Source organism: Podarcis muralis, chromosome 12 (assembly GCF_964188315.1).
Source record: "Podarcis muralis chromosome 12, rPodMur119.hap1.1, whole genome shotgun sequence".
NCBI lineage: Eukaryota > Metazoa > Chordata > Lepidosauria > Squamata > Lacertidae > Podarcis > Podarcis muralis.
The window spans coordinates 7,139,058-7,156,012 of NC_135666.1; the positions used below are offsets into that span (position 1 = coordinate 7,139,058).

Consider the following 16,955-nt stretch of genomic DNA (forward strand, 5'->3'; position numbering starts at 1 on the left):
AGAACTTAGAAGCTGAATTGCTAAAAGCAGAAGGAAGCGCATAGAGAATAGGCAGGGCCACTTCAGCTGAGTTTTGCATGTCTCGCATCTTTGTATGGTGGAACCTCGGTTCTCGAACGTCTCCGTGGACGAATGTTTCAGAACCCAAATGCCAAAAACCCGGAAGTAAATGCTTCCATTTTCGAATGTGCCTCAGGAGTCAAACGGTTTCTGAAGTGCGTTTCTCAATTTTCTCAATTGAATTCGCCGACAGCCCTTTGCGCCTCAGTTTTCGAACGTTTTGGAAGTCGAATGGTCTTCCGGAATGGATTACGTTCGAAAACTGAGGTTCCACTGTAATGGCTAGCCTGAATGATGGCTGCTGATGGTTTGTGTTGGGAAAGGCATCCTTATTAGGGGAAATTGCTTTCAAAAATGTCTGCATTGCTCAAGCAGGCATGCAAAAAATGTTGTTAGGAGAAATTCGCACCGACAAATATTCATGAGAATTTTTTCTTTTTTTATATAAAAAAGCAAATTGCTGCAGAAATGTGGAGAACAGAATTTAAGTTTGGAAAAGTGAGAAACCAAGAGAACTAGAATTGACAGATCCGTCCATGGCTACCTCCACAAGGTGGTTGTGATGTGAAGAGAGCAATATGTGTGTTTTTTCTTTACTTGCAAAAATCTTCGTTATCAAGAAAGACGAATGCTAAAAATGCAAAAGGTACCACAGAAAACTAGAATTCAATATAAATTATTAGTGAGCTTCTCATGGATAAGTCTCCGACCAATTTCCAAGGAACTTGAATGTTTGGAAATGGCTGAATCAGTGGCTAAAGCTTTGCACTTAAAGCAGAGAGAACCATCTAATCTCCCCTCTGATGTGAAGCTCCTTGAGTTACCAATAGCTCAATTGCTGCCTCTTGGGGATCATCCATACTGTTGTCCAATGTGGCTATTAGTCCTTTTTTAAAATAAATTTTTTATTATTTTCTTTAATAAAAACAAAACACATATAATATAACAATATTACAATAACAAATCAATCGCATTTGCTCCGCTGAGCTCATGACTTCCCTCCCTAGAACAATAGGATCCAGAATGCAGCGGTCTGATTGGTCCTAGAACAATAGGATCCAGAATGCAGCAGTCTGATTGGTCCACAGGAGCCATCCAATCCAGCTCCAGGTGGAAGTGAATCCGCAACCTGATTGGCTACAGGAGAATTAGCCAATCACGTGGGGCCCATTGTGTAAATAATGTATATAAAGCAGACATTCTGGGGGAACTTCCATTCCTCCTCACCACTATGAGCTGAATAAAGAGCATGAAATCCACTCTCGACTCTGAGTATATTTGAGGTTCTTACAACGCTATGGGACTTTGGCATAGTGTGTGTGTGTGTGTGTGTGTGTGTGTGTGTGTGTGTGTGTGTGTATACACATAAGATCCTGCTGGACCAAACCAGCGACTCATCTAGCACAGCATCCTGGTCTCACAGGGGCCAACCAGACGTCTGTGGGAAAACCACAAGCAGGATTCGAACACAAGGGCCTGTTCTCTATTCTCCAGTGGTTTTCAGCAACTAGTACTCAGAAGCATTGCTGCCTCTGACTGCATAGCTATCGTAGCTAGTAGATACCCTTCTCCTCCATGAACATGACCAGTCCTCTTTCAACGCCTTCCAAGTCATTGGCCATGACTGCTTCCAGTGGGAGGGAGTTCCACAGTCTAACTATGCGCCGTGTGAAAAAGTACTTTCTTTCCCCTGTCCCGATTCTTCCAACATCCAGCTTCGTTTGACATTCTAGCGTTTTGAGAAGAGGAAAGCTTTCTCTATGCCGTGCATGATTCTATAAACTTCCATCAACTTGTCTTGTCTCTGAAAAGTTCCAAACGTTGCAGCCTTTGAGGCATACAAATGCACACTCACGCCTGTGCATTTGTGTGAAGGAAGCAGAGCAGGCGAAAACGTGCAGCCCATTTGCGTCTTGAGTCGGTCTCTCAGTCTCAACTTCCTATTGGAGGGAGCCAAACATCCCCTCTCCCTCTCCTATCCCATCCCAGCTCACTCACTCAGGAAGCCAAACTTTGCTGCCAGACTCTCCAAGACGTCTGTAGCGGGAAGGGAGATTGGCTTGAAGGGGGGGTGGGAGGGGAGGACGGGGAGCAAGTCGGGAGCTCAGAGGTCTGCTCTGACTGCGTGCTCTTGTCAAAAGCCTTCTGGAGAGCAGAGACCCTCTGTGCCAAAAGGAAACAGAGTTTGAAACCAGAAGAGGCTGCTGTTTGGAGACTGGAACTTATTTCACAAGCCCCGGAAAGACGATGGGACGCTTTTCCAAAGGGATAAGGCCAGCAATTCCTAGTATGTCTGTTTTCTTGCATTTCTAAGCTGCTTAAATGTTGCTACTGCTTCCTTCTCAGAATGCTTTGCAAATAAGCAGCGTACCTCGGAATGTTGTTTGCAAATTTGATAATTCCTCTTCCTTTTTAAACTTCGTTCTTGAGATGGGGTGGTGGTGGTGGTTGAGATTCAGAGGCAAGCTGCGTCAGCCCCCATCCCCAATCCTAAAATGTGTGCTTGCGTGCAAGAGGATGAATTATGCTTTGTAAGGGTCAATTATGCCACTTAGCCGACTTTGACTTTACGCCATGCAGCCAGGGTGCGGTAGAGTCAAGGTCCCTTAGTGCAGATTCACTCCGTCACTTTAATGTCCCTGAAGTCCTCAGTCGTACGTGCAATCTAAAGGCAGAGCAACTTGGAGGCAGCTCTTGTATCACAGTGCAAATCTATGGGTGAAGCAAGGTTTCTCTTAACTGTGTGAGCAGGAAATGCCATCACTTTGGTTTAAATGACAAAAAACGGGTGTGGGTGTATTTGGGCCATTTAAGAGTGAGAAAGAGAACTGAAGATCCCCCTCTTTATCCTGGGCACTTGAGGTGTCTATTTTTTTTAGCACCCACCTTATTTCTGTGATGTTGTAGTTTAGTTGTTTAGTCGTGTCCGACTCTTCATGACCCCCTGGACCAGAGCACGCCAGGCACTCCTGTCTTCCACTGCCTCCCGCAGCTTGGTCAAACTCATGCTGGCAGCTTCGAGAACACTGTCCAACCATCTCGTCCTCTGTCGTCCCCTTCTCCTTGTGCCCTCCATCTTTCCCAACATCAGGGTCTTTTCCAGGGAGTCTTCTCTTCTCATGAGGTGGCCAAAGTCTTGGAACCTCAGCTTCACGATCTGTCCTTCCAGTGAGCACTCAGGGTTGATTTCCTTCAGAATGGATACGTTTGATCTTCTTGCAGTCCATGGGACTCTCAAGAGTCTCCTCCAGCACCCGAATTCAAAAGCATCCATTCTTCGGCAATCAGCCTTCTTTATGGTCCAGCTCTCACTTCCATGCATCACTACTGGGAAAAGCATAGCTTGAACTATACAGACCTTTGTTGGCAAGCTGATGTCTCTGCTTTTTAAGATGCTGTCTAGCTTTGTCATTGCATTTCTGTGATAGTAAGTTGCTTTAAACTGTTTTTAGCATCCTGTTTTAATGTTTTAGCCCACCACAGGACCTTAGATTGAAGGGCAGGTGAATAATGATGATGATAATAATAATAATAATAATAATAATAATAATAATAATAATACACAGCTGGACCTGGGATAGCTCAGTTGGAAGAGCATAGATCTCATCTCAAGGTCGTGGGTTCGAACCCCACATTGGGGAAAAGATTCCTGCATTGAAGAGGGTTGGACTAGATGACACTTGTGGCCCCTTCCAATTCTATTATTTTTCACCCCACACACATGGGTAGTTCTTTTCTGCCCTAGGCACTGCGATGAAGTTGATTGGGATTTAACAAATGTGATTTTCTAACAGATTTCCTTATTTCTTTTTGTACCAGCCCTGTGGGCAAAATAGCAAGCTTTAGATTGTACATTGGGGCATCAGAAATGGCTTCATTCAGAGCCGGGTCGCTAGTGCATCTAGCTCAGTATTGTTTACACTGACTGGCAGCTGCTCTCCAGGGCAGGGGGCATTCCCAGCCTTCCTTGGAGGAGCCTGGGATTGTGCCTGGGACCTCCTGGATGCAAGGCAGGTGCTCACCCACTGAGCTGCATCCCTTCCCCTTAACCAGGTAGGAAGAAAGCAGGGATGATGCTCGTTTTACAGGTGTCCGGTACCCGGCCCACCTCTGGGGTTTCACAGGTACTCAGCAGTGCAGTGTTCTCAAGGCTGTGCAAATGCAAGTATTTCTGTGCCTCCAGTAATAATAATAATAATAATAATTTATAATTTATACCCCACCCATCTGGCTGAGTTTCCCCAGCCACTCTGGGCGGCTCCCAATCGAGTGTTAAAAACAGTACAGCCTTAAATATTAAAAACTTCCCTGAACAGGGCTGCCTTCAGATGTCTTTTAAAGATAGGATAGCTGCTTATTTCCTTCACATCTGAAGGGAGGGTGTTCCACAGGGTGGGCGCCGCTACTGAGAAGGCCCTCTGCCTAGTTCCCTCACTTCTCGCAATGAGGGAACCGCCAGAAGGCCCTTGGTGCTGGACCTCAGTGTCAGGGCTGAACGATGGGGTTGGAGACGCTCCTTCAGGTATACAGGACCAAGGCCGTTTAGGGCTTTAAAGGTCAGCACCAACACTTTAAATTGTGCTCAGAAACGTACTGGGAGCCAATGCAGTTCTCTCAGAACCGGTGTTATGTGGTCCTGATGGCCACTCCCAGTCACCAGTCTAGCTGCTGCATTCTAGATTAATTGCAGTTTCCAGGTCACCTTCAAAGATAGCCCCACGTAGAGCACGTTGCAGTAGTCCAAGTGACATCTCAAGAGCTTGATCACTGTGCAGATGTGATATACGGGGAGAGGCCGTAGCTTAGATGCAGAGCACAACTTGCATGCATAAGGTCCCAGGTGTTCGGTGTTTGCCAAAGAAAGAATCTCCTTGATTTACAGCTGGAAAGGAACATTTGGCTCCTCACGACCCTGTTAAAATGACAAGAGAGGAGGGAAACGGATAGCTCAGGGGGGTCTGTCAAACAGACTGCCCGCGAGATGGGTGAAGAGGAGGAATTGAAGTGGTTCTGAGAGGCCTCGACATAGCAGAGTTGCATCTGGAAGCTGTTAAGCTCCTCAAAGGACTCCACCCCACCTCTGAACTGGCGATGGGTCTGGAAAAGGGTAGGACTTGCAACAGATCTGCCAGCGTGCAGGTGTGTGCAGACCAGTTTTTAAGTGGAGTTAAAAGGTGCAACGATGAAGGGATTCGTTTATTTTGTCCCTGCCCAGGAAAACCAATTTGCTGGACTACAGTTCCCATCATCCATGACCATACTGCCTGGGGCTGATGATGGGAGTTGTAGTCCAATAACTTTCTGGAGGACTACGGGCCAACCAGCCCTGGAGTGCAAATTCCCACCCAGCATGGACAATGGTCGGGGAAAACAAATTGATTTATTACAGCATAACCTTTCATGGATTACGGCATCAGCTTTCACTGCAATAAAATTTGCCCACGGGGTCCCATTCCCCTGCTGAAATTAGGCACATTTGTACAAAATGTGTATTTGGCGAAAGTGTGCATGAAATTGCATATATTAGTGAAAAATTGCATACAGAAATGCATTACATTGGGGGGGGGTTGCTTTCAAAAGTGTGTATGTTAGGCAAAACTGCATACCAGTTTGTGTATATTAGGGGGGAAATATGCTGATGGGTTTTCATGAGCCCTTGTTTTTAAAAAAACACCACAAAGTGCTAAAGAAATGTAACAAACTGAATTGAAGGTTGTACAAAGGAGAGACTGGGAAAACGAGCAAATTTGTACACCCCTCCGTACTGTGGCCGTATTGGAAACCATTGCTCAGTGGGAGAGCAATCGCCTGCAGAAGGTTCCGGGTTCAATCCCTGGTGTCTCCAGTTATGGAAAAGGGGTCTCAGGTACCAGGTGATGTGAAAGAGGTCTTTCTCCTTCAGCCTTTGGAGATCTTCAGTATTATCAGAGTAGACAACACCGTATTAGTTGGACAGCCTGACCAATGTAAAATAAAAATAGCCAGTGCAGTGCCCTTGATGTTGTTGGGCTGCAACTCATACAGTGGTACCTCGCAAGACGAATGCCTCGCAAGACAAAAAACTCGCTAGACGAAAGGTTTTTCCGTTTTCGATTTGCCTCGCAAGACGAATTTCCCCTATGGGCTTGCTTCGCAAGACGAAAACGTCTCGCGACTTTGTTTTCTTTGTCTAAAAACAAAGACATGTTTTGTTTATAAAGTTAATTTATTTTCCCTTCAGTTTTTGAACTGCTCTTTACAGTATGTGTGACTTTAAAGAGCAGTTAATAAACTGTTGTTGTACCAAATTTGGCTTTGTTTGGACTTTTTTTGACCATAGGAACGCATTAATTGATTTTCAATGCATTCCTATGGGATTTCGTGCTTCGCAAGACGAAAAATTCGCTAGATGACAAAAATTGCGGAACGAATTAATTTCGTCTTGCGGGGCACCACTGTATTGTCTATAAGATGTCACAGGACTCTTTGCTGTGGATTTTTGCCAATGTCATATTGTTCTTATGTATATCAATGGTGCGGCCACACTTGAGATATTACTGCGCACGTCCTGTTCTGAGCCAGTACTGTCCCCCCCCCCAAAAAACCTTATTTTTAAGCACCACTAGGGGGAGCACTCCTCTTTTCTTAATGGCATAGCTGCCAGAGCATTCCTTGGTCAAAGGAAAATCTGATTCTGCAAGTGACTCAAATGGAAACTATGGCAGTGAATCAAAATCGCGCAGAATTGGAGTGAGTCATACAAATTGAATGGGGGAGGGGACTTAAGGAGGGTCTTGGATCTCTGCAAGGCAGACTGATCTTAAGAGAGCCCCCTCTTTATTCTCAGAGGTCCTCTCAACACATTCTTATTGTGCTTTTATGATTATTTGTGCTCAGGTTGGTGTCAGGGCGGTTCTAAAAGATCTCAATACTGTTTGCAAATCGTTTTGAATTGGTGCATGTGACGTCATGGTTAGAACGGACAACTAGACCCTGGGAGATCACAGTTCAAGTCAGCAGCTAAATCGGGCGTTTTCGTTTCCACTAACTGAAGCCAGAGTTCGACTCACTTGAACGGCAGCTTTAAAGTGCTGGATCATGTCCTAAACTTGCAAAGGAGGGAGGGTCAGAGAATGTGGTGTCGTGAGGAGCTGTTAGGTTGCTGTGCTAAATGAAGGGCTTGCTCTACAAAGAACTCATCCATCCTTAAGCTTTCTCATCTCCCATCTTTAACCCCAGTCTGCATTTCGTTAATGTGCCGTGCTCTCTCTCTCTCTCTCTCAACTGATGGCTTTTAAAATTGTAATTCGTTCTAACGCCCTTACAAAATAAATGAATAAAACTGTAGCCCACATTGCGTGGGCATTGTGCCCTGAAAGGCGGATTAGAAATCTGTTTAAATAAAATAATAAGAATACGGAGAAAAACCTTGCATAGAACCTTGAGGACTTGAAAACTGCCCCATTAAAATTAAAACGAAAAATGAAAACAGGGTCTCTCATGTTTCTGCTTAGAGAACAGCTCCTGCATCTGAAGCTAAGCCCCTGACACAAGGCGTTGTTGAAATTGACTTCAATGCTTTTAGGTCACCCAAAAGCAGTTTATCAAATATATGCTTTTGTTCACGAGGATGAGTTGCACTATCCATTTAAAGCACTGTTATACCACTTTAAACAGTCCCAGCTCCCCTACAAAAATTGTTGTTGTTGTTTAGTCGTGTCCGACTCTTCGTGACCCCATGGACCAGAGCATGCCAGGCACCTCTGTCCTCCACTACCTCCCGCAGTTTGGTCAGACTCATGCTGGTAACCTCGAAAACACTATCCAACCATCTCATCCTCTGTCGCCCCCTTCTCCTTGTGCCCTCCATCTTTCCCAGCATCAGTGTCTTCTCCAGGGAGTCTTCTCTTCTCATGAGGTGGCCAAAGTACTGGAGCCTCAGCTTCAGGATCTGTCCTTCCAGGGAGCACTCAGGGCTGATTTCCTTAAGAATGGATCGGTTTGATCTTCTTGCAGTCCATGGGACTCTCAAGAGTCTCCTCCAGCACCAGAATTCAAAGGCATCCATTCTTCGGCGATCAGCCTTCTTGATGGTCCAGCTCTCACTTCCATACATCACTACTGGGAAAACCATGGCTTTAACTATACGGACCATTGTTGGCAAGGTGACATCTCTACTTCTCAAGATGCTGTCTAGGCCTGTCATTGCCCTTCTCCCAAGAAGCAGGCGTCTTTTAATTTCGTGGCTGCTGTCACCATCTGCGGTGATCATGAAGCCCAAGAAAGTAAAATCTCTCACTGCCTCCATTTCTTCCCCTTCTATTTGCCAGGAAAAAATAATAAATCCCGGGAACTGTAGTTTGTTAAGGGTGCTGAGAGTTGTTAGGAGACTGCCTCTCAGAGCTACAGTTCCCAGCACCCTTAACAAACCAAAGTTCCCAGGGTTCTTGTTTGGTGGGGAAGCCACGACTGCTAAAGCGGTGCAGTACTTAAAATGTATAGTGCAGATGTCAAGCATGTTTCAGTGGCTTTCGAAAGATCACACCCAGGTGTGCAATGATGCTGTTGTGCTCTGTGCCACGCTAGGCTATGCTACCATACAGTGTCTTCTTGCATCTGTGCATGGAGTCTGGCCGGTGGAGGTGGCTCCTCTTTCTGAGCGCCTGCCAATCTGACTCCTGCCCAGAGAGGAATTTCAGCGGACCCCTTTTCTGATTTACTTTTATGGCTGCCGTCGTCCTTCCCGTGTAGGACAATGGAGCCGTTTGTTGTTCTGCCTAGTTATTTCCTCTGCACTCTGCAGGGAGAAACTATTAAGTCGTGCCCTCTTCAAGGGGGCGGCAAATTTCAGCTTCCTTTGCAAGTAGGTGGACAGCCATGTATTCGCCTGTTTTATTGTCACATCTGTATTGGCCCAAGTGGCGCTCTTACATTCCTATAGCAAAGTGGCTTCATTCTGGCAAGCATCTGGGCATGATGCTACCTGGAGGCAGCACAAAATCTCCTCCGAGCTTCCTGGAGGAGAATTGGGATGTCAGTGAAATGATAATCGCCAGCATGGAGGCCAGGGAGGCGTGTTGCATGTAGAAACCAGCCTGGTGTAAAGGTAAGGGACCCCTGACCATTAGGTCCAGTTGTGGCAGACTCTGGGGTTGTGGCACTCATCTCGCTTTATTGGCCGAGGGAGCCGGCGTACAGCTTCCGGGTCATGTGGCTAGCATGACTAAGCCGCTTCTGGCAAACCAGAGCAGCACATGGAAACACTGCTTACCTTCCCGCCAGAGCGGTACCTATTTATCTACTTGCACTTTGACGTGCTTTTGAACTGCTAGGTTGGCAGGAGCTGGGACTGAGCAACGGGTGCTCACCCCGTCGCGGGGATTCGAACCGCTGACCTTATGATCTGCAAGTCCTAGGCTCTGTGGTTTAACCCACAGCGCCACCCGCGTCCCTTGTGTATGAAGGCCAAATTTACATTGCTGCCCCACCCACTCTAGCCTCTGGCCCCGCCCACACTCGCAGAAACAGACGGTTTGCCACCACTCTTCTATAGTAGGGTTACCCGATGTCCCCGGATTTGCAAATCTGTCCCCGGACAAATTCCGGCCCCGGAATGTCCCCGGATTTGCAAATCTGTTCCCGGGAAACGTGGCAGCGGCAGCCTCAGCAGCCTGGAGCCAGCCTAGTAGCGCAGTTGGCTCTGGCTGGCTTCAGGAGCTGCTCGCTGCCACTGCCAAAGGGGAACCAGGGACGTCCGCCGGTACAGATCTCCGGCCCCCTTCCCCCTTTGGGAGTATCGAGTGGGTGGCCATTGCCCAGGAGGGGCGCAAGGCACGCAGTTTCTCTGCCAGGCAAGGTGCAAAGCCCTTCTTTTGCACCCTGTGAAACATAAATGCAGAGTTTTTAAAAAAAAACGGGCAATGGCTGCCCGCCCGTGACTCCCAAGCCTCCCCCAATCAATCAAAACAAAGGGGCAAGGAGAGGGGATATCAGGGGAGGCTCAGGAGTCACAGGTGGGTGGCCGTTTAAAAAAACCCTCTGTGCATTTATGTTTCACAGGGTGCGAAAGAAGGACTTTGTTTTTTAAAAAAAGATTTTTATTAAAGTTTTCAAAAAGTTACAAAAAGAAAAAAGAAAAAGAAAAAATACAAAGTAAAAACAGTTAAAAACAATTCAATCTTTCCATATCTTATCTTTCATTTGCTTGTTCCCCAGACCTCCTCACACCTCCCTTTTTTGTATCCAGTTCAATTAGTTGGTTCAGCAAATCCTTTCCCTCTTTGTTTTTATCCTAATCTTTGATCTTAATATATTATAACTTTAGATTATCACCTGTTAACAAACCATTTTTGCACATCTTTATAACATTACTGCTGAAAACCACTTAACTTAAATCCAACATCATTCTAACATTCATTAATTTTGCAATATTTCTGTAAATAGTCTTTAAATTTCTTCCAATCTTCTTCCACCGACTCTTCTCCCTGGTCTCGGATTCTGCCGGTCATTTCCGCCAGTTCCATGTAGTCCATCACCTTCATCTGCCATTCTTCCAGGGTGGGTAGATCTTGTGTCTTCCAATACTTTGCGATAAGTATTCTTGCTGCTGTCGTGGCATACATAAAGAAAGTTCTATCCTTCTTTGGCACCAATTGGCCGACCATGCCCAGGAGAAAGGCCTCTGGTATCTTCAGGAAGGTATATTTAAATACCTTTTTCATTTCATTATATATCATCTCCCAGAAAGCCTTAATCCTTGGGCACGTCCACCAAAGGTGAAAGGCGAAAGAAGGACTTTGCACCTTTATACACTGTGCATGTGTGCTTGGGCCCAGGATCTTTTGCTTCACCATCCCCAATACTGACTACCTGTTGCTACTCAGCTTCAAAAAGAAAAAAAAAAGTGTCCCTGGATTCATTGAAAAAAATCTGGTAACCATATTAGGGATTCCCAGATCTGATCCTTATGCAACACGGGGGCTCACGGCCTCGAGCCAAGGTGGGTCATTGCAGTCCATTGACCTCATTCCGTGCACGATGCTCTGCGCATAATGAACCAAGCCAGAGACTGTGACTTTATAAGGCTGGGAGGGGCGGGGGCTGACTTCTACTGAGCTGGTAGCTGCAGTGAATCCTGGGAGCTTCTCAGCCAAGGAAAGATCAGAGAGTTACCGTATGTTCCGCTCCATAAGACGCACTTTTTTCTTCCTAAAAAGTAAGGTGAAATGTCTGTGCCTCTTATGGAGCGAATGCGTGATCCCTGGAGCCGAATTGCCCAGGGGCAAAAAGCAGATCATGCTTTTTCTTTTTTTTTTTTGAAAGAGGGTGTTGAAAGGAAGCAGCTGATTGGCAAGTGATTGGGGAGGGAGATAAGGGATGCTACAGATAAAGGAGGCTGCCTGGGAGGGGGGAGGTAAAAGCCCATGAATCCTCAGGATTTTTACATTGGGTCACACCAAATTCACCATCTGATCACATAGCATGTCCATGGCTACAGCCTGCACCACAAAAATCATATATCCACTGTTTTGTTCAGAATATTTTTTTTTCTTGTTTTCCTCCTCTAAAAACTAGGTGCATCTTATGGTCAGGTGTGTCTTTTGGAGTGAAAAATACTTATTGCCAAAGATACTCACATCTGTCTAGCATCTAGGCAGCTGTGGTGTAGTGGTTAAGAGCGGTAGTCTTATAATCTGGTGAACTGGGTTCGTGTCTCCGCTCCTCCACATGCGGCTGCTGGATGACCTTGGGCTGGACACACTTCTCTGAAGTCTCTCAGCCCCACTCACCTCACAGAGTGCTTGTTGTGGGGGAGGAAGGGAAAGGAAAATGTTAGCCGCTTTGAGACTCCTTCGGGTAGTGATAAAGCAGGATATCAAATCCAAACTCTTCTTCTTCTCTATGGAGCAATTGCAGCAACTGAGGACCACTCCCCCTCCACCAGTTTATGTACCTTCGCCTGACATAGCCAGAGACTATGCCTGAATGGAAGCTTCCTCTGCTCCTCCCACTTCACTTCCTTCCTGGTTCTGGGAGACAGTGGTGCAGGGAAGCGGAGGACAGCACCTTGCCCATCGCAAGCCTATCCTGCCTCTTCCTCCAGCTCTGGAGCTTCCCCCCGCCTCCTGATTCTTGCCTCCTGGCCGGTACAGGTCCCCAGAAACCACTACCCCCCTCTCCCAAGTCAGACTCCAGCCTCCTTTCCCGCGGTCCACACTCCTCAGAGACCTGCCTGTCCCTGAACACAGTGCCACCCTCTGGCTGTTTGCAGTAGTGTCGCTGAAGTACAACAGTGAGCTGGTGAGACTTTCTACATTGACAAGTTTACCACGGTGGCTCAGAATAGGGCAAATGGGACCCGCTTAAAGTTTCCCTGAAGATCCTCGGAACCTTATCAAGAAAAACTTGCCGGCACATTTTCAGTCTTTTCCCTCGTCGTGTGGTTTAGAAAGTTAGTGTCTTACCTTCTCATATTCTGCGCGCCAGAGTTGTAAGAAAGAACAGTTTTGCAGGATCGTGCGCAGTTGTATCACACACAGGGGAAGAACACAAAGGCTGTTCTTTATTCCACACCCTGCTGTTGTTTATTCTGCACCATCGCCTGGTGTTCGGAGGTTTGCTGCTTCTGAACATGGTTCGACATACCTATTGCAATCAATAGCTATTGATACACCTCCTTCAAATTTGTCTCAACCTTTTATTTTAATTTTATTTTTCTTTTAAACATGGAATCTAGTTAGCTGGTGAGTGTTGGGCCGTCTTGCAGCAAGACATTCCTTACGTTAACTGAGCATTGTGTGTGGCGTATCCCATAAGTTAATAAGTTTGTGTGGGGAATGTCCTGCCCTGATTCCCGGATTCTGCGCATACGTGAGCATCAAACGGCGACTCTGGGGTTAAAGCTCAGGGTTTGTGGTCAAAAAGACAATGGGCGCATTCTGTAGTTGTGGCTCGTTCTTCTGCGCATCCCCGCACCAGAAAGAGGAAGATGACTGTCTTTATGCACACACATACACCACCTCCAGTGATGTATCAGTTTTGCACCGGCTGCAGACTCTCCAAAGCACACGGCCTCCAGAGATTACGCTTTCAATGGGCCAATTGTGGAGTTCAGATAAAGACTCCCTTGACACGGATGGGCTGTGGCCAAAGGTCCCTGAACAATCTGACCATGGAGCAGAGGGCATAAACTATTTTCTTAGCAAAGGGATGGAGGAGGAAGAAGAATAGGAGCGTGTTTGGCAGCTGAAATTTGCTAGCCACCCCAGAACAAAGCAGAGCGTTCTGCAAACTTTCCTCCGGTTGCTCAGCTACGATGCCTGCCTTGCTCTCTCCAGAGCTGCAGAGATGATCTCTGGCCTCAGATCCTGGTGGGAAGGTTTTCTCAGGAGGAGAACTCGTTTTCTGCCATGTTTCCAGATGCTGTTAACATGGATTGGGGATTGCCTAATATAAACATCTGTGAAATTGCCACCATCCGCCCCTGGTCAGAGGATCTGGCTTTGGAGCTTAAGGATTCCAGATGTGCCTGCCTGATGCCAAGCCGAAAACAGAAAGAGGAGCCGAGCCGATGAGATGGATGTTCCGGCCGTGGTTAGGTCCCGATAATTGGGGACACGTGGGGGACTGCACTCTGTTTTCCTTTGAGGGGTCGTTCTTGCCTTAGCGGTGGAGCGTTGCTAGGTTCTCAAATATATATTTGCCATCCGCTGTCCTGCGTGTGCCACTGACTGAGCTGCAGCCCAGATGCTGCTGAAAGACCGTTTGTCAAATGGAAACCGCAAGAGACAGAAGTTTTGGCAACTCCAAGTAAGTGACTATTCAGATTTGTTAAATACGGGAGGAGTGCCTAGCACTGAGCAGCGGAGACATCTGTTTTCCTTGTTCCTTTTATTATTATTATTATTATTATTATTTGGAGGGTCATTTCAGATAGAAAGTCTTACATCAATCTTTAAAAGAAGTCCAAGCGCACAGTTCAAAACGTTTGCAGCTTAACTTGTAATTTTCCTTCATAGAAGCGTGTCTGAGCATTTGTTCCAACATTTTGACAGTAGCCCTGGTTAGTTTGCAATAAGCACTCAGGATGGCATTTTTTACTTTTAATAGGCTCTATAACCTACAGTGGCGCTGTGGGTTAAACCACAGAGCCTAGGACTTGCCGATCAGAAGGTCGGCGGTTCGAATCCCCGTGACGGGGTGAGCTCCTGTTGCTTGGTCCCTGCTCCTGCCAACCTAGCAGTTCAAAAGTACGTCAAAGTGCAAGTAGATAAATAGGTACCACTCCGGTGGGAAGGTAAACGGCATTTCCGTGCGCTGCTCTGCTTTGCCAGAAGCTCCTTAGTCATGCTGGCCATATGACCCGGAAGCTGTACGCCAGCTCCCTCAGCCAATAAAGCGAGATGAGCGCCACAACCCCAGAGTCGGTCACAACTGGACCTAATGGTCAGGGGTCCCTTTACCTTTACCTATGTTCCTATTAGGGAAAGGGCCAGATCTCAGTGAATTACTGTATTTTCTGGTGTATAAGACTACTTTTTAACCCAGGAAAATCTTCTCAAAAATCGGGGGTCGTCTTATATGCCGGCTACAGCAGCAGCTCCTGCAGCAACCCCCCCACCAAAGCATAAAACGACAGCAAATTAAATCAGAGGACACCAAGCTCTCTAGATGAAGCAGAAATAAGCTTGAAAATTGGCCCCAGAAGCCCCCGGCCACTGGGAAGAGGAGCGGATTTCCGAGCCAGACCGGAGACTGGTTTTTTAAATTTTTATTTGGTGTGCGTTGGAAGAGGGGTAGTCTTATACGGCGAGTATATCCCAAACTCTATATTTTAACTGGAAAAGTTGGGGGGTTGTCTTATACGCCCAGTTGTCTTATATGCCAGAAAATACGGTAGCACTTCCCTTGAATGCAGACAGTGCCAAGTTCAACCCGCAGCAGCATCTCAGTCAGCCTAATAGCAGGACTATGTTCCTGCACATAATCATGCGCGAAACATGAAGCAATAGAAGAAGAACCCCTTTATTCTTCCAGTTATTTTTTTATTCCTCTTTCTAGGATTTTTGGCTTCCCAACTTGGCAATCCAAGGGGAAGCAGGTCCTGTTTTTGGAGGGATATCTGTTCCAGATGGTTGGATGGGCCGCCCTGGAACGAAACCACTTCCGTGTTCACGCGTGTATAAAACCAGGCAAAGCTTTGGCCCGGGAGGAGACTCCGACCTGAGGAATGTGGAGAGAGGCATTTCCCCATTATAATAATGATAATGATTATTATTATTTTTAAATACCCAGCGATCCGCATTGTTGTAGCTCCTGATGAGGAGGGAGCTCCGCCAAGGGGAGCCAAAGCAAATATTTGCAGCACGGGCTGAGATTGCCCGAAGGAGGGGTTGCAGGATGCAGGCGTGTGCTCAGATGGCCGTGGAAAGGGATGCTGGCTTCATTCAGCGACTGGTGCCGAGGGTGTGCTAAGGGGAGGACAAGGGTCATTGGCAAGAACTGGCTCTCTGCTTCAAGCCCTAACAAGGGGCACACTGGAAAGTGCCATTTTCAGAGTCAGACCATTGGTCCATGTAGTTCAGTATTGTTGACACTGACCGGCAGCAGCCCTTGAAGCTGTCAGGCAGGCGTCGCTCCCAGTCCTTCCAGGAGGTACTGAAGATTGGACCTGGGGAGAAGTGGTGTAGCGGTTAAGAACGGTGGACTCGTAATCTGGGGAACTGGGTTCGTGTCTCCACTCCTCCACATGCAGCTGCTGGGTGACCTTGGGCTAGTCACACTTCTCTGAAGTCTCTCAGCCCCACTCACCTCACAGAGTGTTTGTTGTGGGGGAGGAAGGGAAAGGAGAATGTTAGCCACTTTGAGACTCCTTAGGGTAGTGATAAAGCGGGATATCAAATCCAAAGTCGTCTTCTTCTTCTTCTTCTTCCTTCACCTCCATTCACACTCCTGTTGCTTAGCCTGTTCCAGTTCCCCAGATCCCAGTACAGTGGTACCTCGGGTTACATACGCTTCAGGTTACATACGCTTCAGGTTACATACGCTTCAGGTTACACACTCTGCTAACCCAGAAATAGTACCTCAGGTTAAGAACTTTGCTTCAGGATGAGAACAGATATCGTATAGCAGCGGTGGCAGCAGGAGGCCCCATTAGCTAAAGTGGTGCTTCAGGTTAAGAACAGTTTCAAGTTAAGAATGGACCTCCGGAACGAATTAAGTACTTAACCCAAGGTACCACTGTATAACTCCCCTGGAGCTAGACTTTCCTAGTTTCAAGAGACAGAGGGTTGTTCCAGACGACCTGTTTCCTGAGTGTTTGTCCTAATTTTCTTGCAAGAAGCTTACAAGGAGGGTAGACTGTGGCACAGTCTTAACCGAACTCTTCTTCTGATTCATTTAGGGGGGTAGTTTATATATGACAATTTGTCCTGCATTTGTCCTGACTTGCTTGCGGCATGTTTTCATGTCTTCTCATTACTAATTCATTCATTTCCAGACTTTTCAGAGCATTTTCTCATCACTTTCAAGAGCCCTTTAATGCATGTGTATTTAAATGCTGCCAACCTAGCAGTTCGAAAGCACGTCAAAGTGCAAGTAGATAAATAGGTACCGCTCTGGTGGGAAGGTAAACGGCGTTTCCGTGCGCTGCTCTGGTTTGCCAGAAGCGGCTTAGTCATGCTGGCCACATGACCCGGAAGCTGTACGCCAGCTCCCTTGGTCAATAAAGCGAGATGAACGCCGCAACCCCAGAGTCGGTCACGACTGGACCTAAAGGTCAGGGGTCCCTTTACCTTTATTTAAATGCATACAGGGGCTGGCTGGAGGCACCCACAAAACCCAGATTGTGGGATAACCAGCCTCATATAACCAACCTGCTTAAGTCTAATTAAGGCACAGAGGAGTTAAGATCATAG

The 16,955-nt window shown here is 46.9% G+C and overlaps 1 protein-coding gene across 3 annotated transcripts in view; it reads left to right on the plus strand.

Annotated features, from left to right (window-relative positions):
- GJC2 (gap junction protein gamma 2) overlaps window positions 1-16,955 on the plus strand; it is an 87,927-nt gene that overhangs the window by 28,649 nt on the left and 42,323 nt on the right. The window contains exon 1 of one of the 3 annotated variants that reach the window (XM_028749942.2): window positions 2,141-2,347. The exons of 1 other annotated variant lie outside the window; for it this stretch is intronic. The gene's annotated coding sequence lies outside the window, so the exon portion shown is untranslated. Of the gene's footprint in view, window positions 1-2,140; window positions 2,348-13,184; window positions 13,849-16,955 lie in introns of those variants that run through there. One more of the 3 variants, XM_028749940.2, reaches the window with a different exon arrangement.